At 39.3% G+C, this 5,131-nt stretch overlaps 1 long non-coding RNA gene across 2 annotated transcripts; it reads left to right on the top strand.

Moving 5' to 3' along the window:
• The first annotated feature begins 3,954 nt into the window (after window positions 1-3,954).
• LOC120557056 lies at window positions 3,955-4,726 on the top strand. Of its 2 annotated transcripts, none has more exons than XR_005638935.1 (3): window positions 3,955-4,016; window positions 4,298-4,432; window positions 4,592-4,726. It is a non-coding gene; the product is annotated as an uncharacterized LOC120557056 (long non-coding RNA). The 2 variants fall into 2 exon arrangements; XR_005638934.1 differs by having other exon boundaries at window positions 3,958-4,016; window positions 4,295-4,432.
• The last annotated feature ends 405 nt before the right edge of the window (window positions 4,727-5,131 follow it).

Consider the following 5,131-nt stretch of genomic DNA (forward strand, 5'->3'; position numbering starts at 1 on the left):
ATGGCATGACTTCACCATTCCGGACATGTTCTCCTTTATTGCCATGGTCATTTACATGGGCTTGGTGAAGTGCTCTGCCCTGGTGTACTACTGGAGAGGGACCCGACTCCACTCACTACCGTTCCCTGCCACTGTCATGTCACGGAACAAATTTGTTAAGGTTTGCAAAGCCCTGCACATCAGTGACATGACAGCAGATGAAGAGAATGAGGCCAAGAGGGGGACACCAGGATACGACCGTCTTGGCAAGATAAAGCCCCTCTACCAACACATTGTGGAAGCATGCAAGTCTCACTTCCAACCTGGTCAGCACATTTCAATTGATGAGAGAATGGTGGCAACGAAGGCCAGAATATCCATTAAACAGTACATCCAGAACAAGCCGACTAAGTGGGGGTACAAGCTGTTTGTTCTGGCTGATTCCAGTTGTGGATACACATGGAACTTTTATGTGTATGAAGGGAAGTCATCTGGCTCTGAGTTATGAGTCGGTAATGTCACTCATGGATTTTGAATCTCTGGGCACAGGTTATCTGCTCTTTGTGGACAACTTCTACACTAGTTCTCACCTTTTTCAGGAACTTCTAAAAAAGAAGATTGGAGCATGTGGTACAATACGGTCAAACAGAGTAGGTTTCCTTAAGACCAAGGCCAGCGATTTCCCAAGGGTGCTCCTTGTGGCAGCATAAGATGGATCAGGGACAAGAATGTGCTTTTTGTGAAGTGGATGGACACCCGAGAAGTCGTCATGTGTTCCACCCTCCACAAGGCCTTCAATGGTGACACGGCCCAAAGAAGAGTGAAGACAGGTGGGACGTGGGTGCAGGTTGATGTCACTATCCCAGCTACAATCAAGGACTACAATCAGCGCATGGGGGGCGTTGACAGTGTTGTATAAAGTACTAGAAAGAAATACTTGAGTAAAAGTACAAGTATCGTACTAGAAAAAGACTTTGGTAGAAGTGAAAGTTACCTTTTAGAATATTACTTAAGTAAAAGTCTTAAAGTATCTGATATATACTGTACTTAAGTATCAAAAGTAATTTTTTGATATTTAATGTACTTAAGTATTTGAAATAAAAGTAAAAGTTTTTTTTTTTTAAAAGCAAGCGGTTAGAACTTTTATTGTGGCTTTCTTATAGTAAAGCATAAAGCATATTCAGGGTTCCCATATCTTCTTAATCTCACTCATCAAATCAAAATCACATTCTTTTCTAGGACTTTTCAGGCACAATTCTCTTAAGTTCAAAGAACAAACAGCATATTTTTAGAGCTGACATCAATGTACAGAAACATTTCTTGCAACACGGGTGTATGACGTTATCTTCACCACTACCCTGTTCAGCGAGTTCACCACTATCGTCAGGGTGGTTGCAGGGCTCAACATGAAAAATCCCCACTGGCCCCCGGGGCCAGTAGATAAGAGTTTTGCTGGCCCCTTCCACATTTTTACTGGCCCTGAAAGAAATATCATAGGTGTGATTGGAAAAGGACAAAAAAGCAGGAAAATATACGCCGCACCTATGCTTTAGAAAATGGTTCTAACCCAGCTAGCCACTGCCACTGGATGTTGTGCCATTAGCAGCAAAGCTAGACCAGGGGTCATCAACTACATTTTTCCAAGGGCCAGAATTGTTTTAAGCAGACACTCCAGGGGCCGGACTTTCTGCATCATCTTGTTTGATATTTTCACTTTCTTACTAAATTAATGCTATATTTTTTACATTAGTAAGCAAACCCCTAAACACATGGAAAATCCATAATGATAACTAGATAGGCTACTTAACTAGAAAATGATCTCAGATTAATCCTGTATGCCTAATTTGAAATAAGACAATTCTGTTGCTAAATAATACAACCGGCAACATCGTCAACAATGAAGAACGCGTCATTCACGTGCATATTAAGTAGCCACATGTATTTGTTTTGGTCTTAAAATACATCCATAGGTTTACCGCTCCAGCGGAGAGGATGGCTCGTTTAGACAGCAGCTACGTTTACAAGAGTTTGTCCAAAGTTCAAGATTGGTTGCAAATTAAGACAAACAGTTAGACTACAAACTGACATCTTTCATTTGAGCTCGTTTGTAAAGTCGCTATTTGCAGAGTAGAGCTGTGTTTGCACAGCGCGGTGGATGAGAGTGGATAGTGCAGACTGAAATATCGGTTTCTACGTGTTTCTGCCTGTAGAACAGGTACGTGGGTTATTGATAAGTATTGTCACTTTAATCATGGAGGTTTTATTGTAGGCTACCTACTTACAGTAACGAGTGTAGCGTTAGTTCATCTGCGCCATCGGCGGTAAATAATCCTCGGTAATGTTTCCAGTCAGTACATGCACTGTAAACCCGAACGTTCAAAGTAATTAAATAGATTAAGTAGTGTATACTCAAAGTTTTAGAACAAGTTCTACTAACTTAATTTTGTCAAGTTGGTGTAACATGTTCTTCCTTTTTGAGTATTGTTAACTAATATTTTTTGATTAAATGGAACTATTTTGTGTATAAGTAAGCATAACTTAAAAACATAACTTAAGTACAATGTAATAGAATTGAGTAATAACATACTAAGAATGATAAAGTCCTGTTATTTCTATTGTTTAAAATAGGGATGATTTAAAAATAAACTGAATTTATATAGCACATGTTAAAATACAATAAAATCTCAAAGTGCTTTACCAAATAAGTAAAATCGATCATAATAAATAAATTGCAATAGCAAATGGTCTGAAATGCATTAGACATTAGTGGAGGACAAAATGTATTTATTTTATTTATTTTTTGCTTCATCAGTTTAATGTAGCCTATATATTCTTTTTATTTTTATTTAAGCAGCTGCAGGGATAATTTTGTATGGCGAGTTAATCTCTGATTCAACCTGCGAAGCAGAAGGTGGCGCTAATTTGCACACTACACTGATTCCATACGGCCTCTTTGGAAAAACACAGAAGAAGAAAAGTTTGAACAACGCAGCAAGGCGGGAAGCAGCAGACAGTAGGGTTGCAGAAACTACCTCACGCAGCAGCAATCAGGCTCACTGGACTTACTGTAAGTTTTGAATGTTAATATGCATTCGCTTTTACTTCTTTTATACATTTTTATGTGTTTGTCTCAGAGAGCGTAGACCTTCTCCAAGCCCCCGCCCTTCACTGGCTTATCACGGGAGTCTTGTAGGGATTGGCAACTTGTCAGATATAGGTTAGCTGCTGAAGAGCTAGCTAGCCACTTAGCGCGACGCAATAACGTTACCAGAGACTATTTAGAAGGACTTTGACGCGTTACGCACTCCAGCAGCACAACTAGCGACCTAGCTACCACTAACCAACTCCCTGAAGAATTTGACGACGGATGAATCTAGTAATCACACCTCATTCCCCGCTTAAAGGTGGTGTTAGAAAAGTTAGTTGTTAGTAGAAGCACTAACAGACACCTCGTATGCGATAGTTAGTTTTTGTTGCTGGAAACTTTCAATAGTGCACAAAAGCGCATAAACGCCTCAAACTGAGTTCCTACACTGCAAGTCCAGCGCTCTCTGTAGCTTCTAGGGACGCTAGTTTTAAATTCTGTGTGAGCAGACTGTCTGAGACACGGAGATTGCTGTTAACAGAACGAGTCAACTGCCCGTGCCCGCCTACTTGTGTTGCCTCGGTTTTAAAACAAACGACCCTGCTGGAGGCAAGCTGCTTTTATGACAAAGATGAATAAAGTAAAACCCTTAATAGTAAAGCTTTGGTTTGTAGAAATGGTATTATTGTTGATTAACCATGCAGGTTAAGGTTCGTGGCTGCTTTTCTTTACAGTAATGTTAATTTTGCTTGATGGCTTTAGTAACTTGACACTTATGGGGATTAAATGAAAAGATCATTAACAGGGAACATTTATAAATGGAAGTATTTATAATTTGACACTCTTTGAATCTTTTAATTGTTCAGTTTCAGATCAGTTTATGCCTTTGCATCTTGCTGTTCCAGTTTCAAGAAGTTAAGGAAGATAACTGGAGATGTGATAACGATACCAGGTAATCCAATGAATGTGAATTCTTCTATCACCCCCCCCCCCCCCTCTAAATACCAATAACTTGAATTGTTGTTTTTTTCTCAGACAAGGTTTTAGTGTGGTAACCCCCAAATCATACGCACTCCCACATACACACATCATTGTTTTTCTACTTGCCTGTTTGATCAAAATAAAGTGTTTTGCTGTATTTAAGTCAACAAATAATGAATGTGTTCTGTTCACGAATACTACTAATCATATTTTACTTAACTTTGTATTTGCTTGCAAAAATTGTTGAAGAAGACTGAGAAGAAACTGACCCTCATTAGAAAGATGATGGAGACCACATTTCCCCTACGCCGACAGACCATAGTGATGTCCTGCCCACCAGTGAACGACCTCATGGATCTCTGGCTTGCTCTTAAAATAGAGTCTGAGGTAATATGGATCAGCTCTCTCTTTTAAAGTGAAAATTGTGATTCTTACTCATTTGGCTGATATTTTTGCTTTATGAATGTGTGCAAGATTCTTCAAATTGAACTGTTTTTTTAATAAGTGTTGTTGCTGTATTCTCCTCTGGCTGTTATTTCTATGTAGTTGTATGCAGAGTTCCAGCGGATTACAAATCAGAACCTGCCCAACACGTGCTATGCTGAGCTTGACCGCTATCTTCCTCGACTGATGACCTTATTCAGACGGAAGGCATCAAAAACTGGGAAGACAGCAGATGCTTGCTGGCGAAATTTTTAAAATCCATGATGAACAGGTAAATAGATTTTTACACATTTCATAGGTTGAACCAGTAGAACATTGAACAGGTTCAATGATTGAAATGAGCTTTTTGACTTTTGCAATTAGTCCACTTTGTTTGCCATTTGTCTGATTGCATTAAAGATGTTAACAGGTTATTTGTGGACATATGTTCTGTTTGGACTGTTTAAAATCAGCTTTATGTAAACTCTTCAGTATATGCAATTCTGTTTTTTATCTGAATAGGAAATCCATGACATACACACCAAGCGCACTACTGTTCTCCACGTCCTTCCTGTGTATCTGCGTGAGGACGTCTCTGGATGTTTAAGAACCTGCACAGTGAGTCTCCTTAAGTCACTAACAGATTCTGCTGTGTATTATCTA

This window comes from Perca fluviatilis, chromosome 4, assembly GCF_010015445.1.
Source record: "Perca fluviatilis chromosome 4, GENO_Pfluv_1.0, whole genome shotgun sequence".
NCBI lineage: Eukaryota > Metazoa > Chordata > Actinopteri > Perciformes > Percidae > Perca > Perca fluviatilis.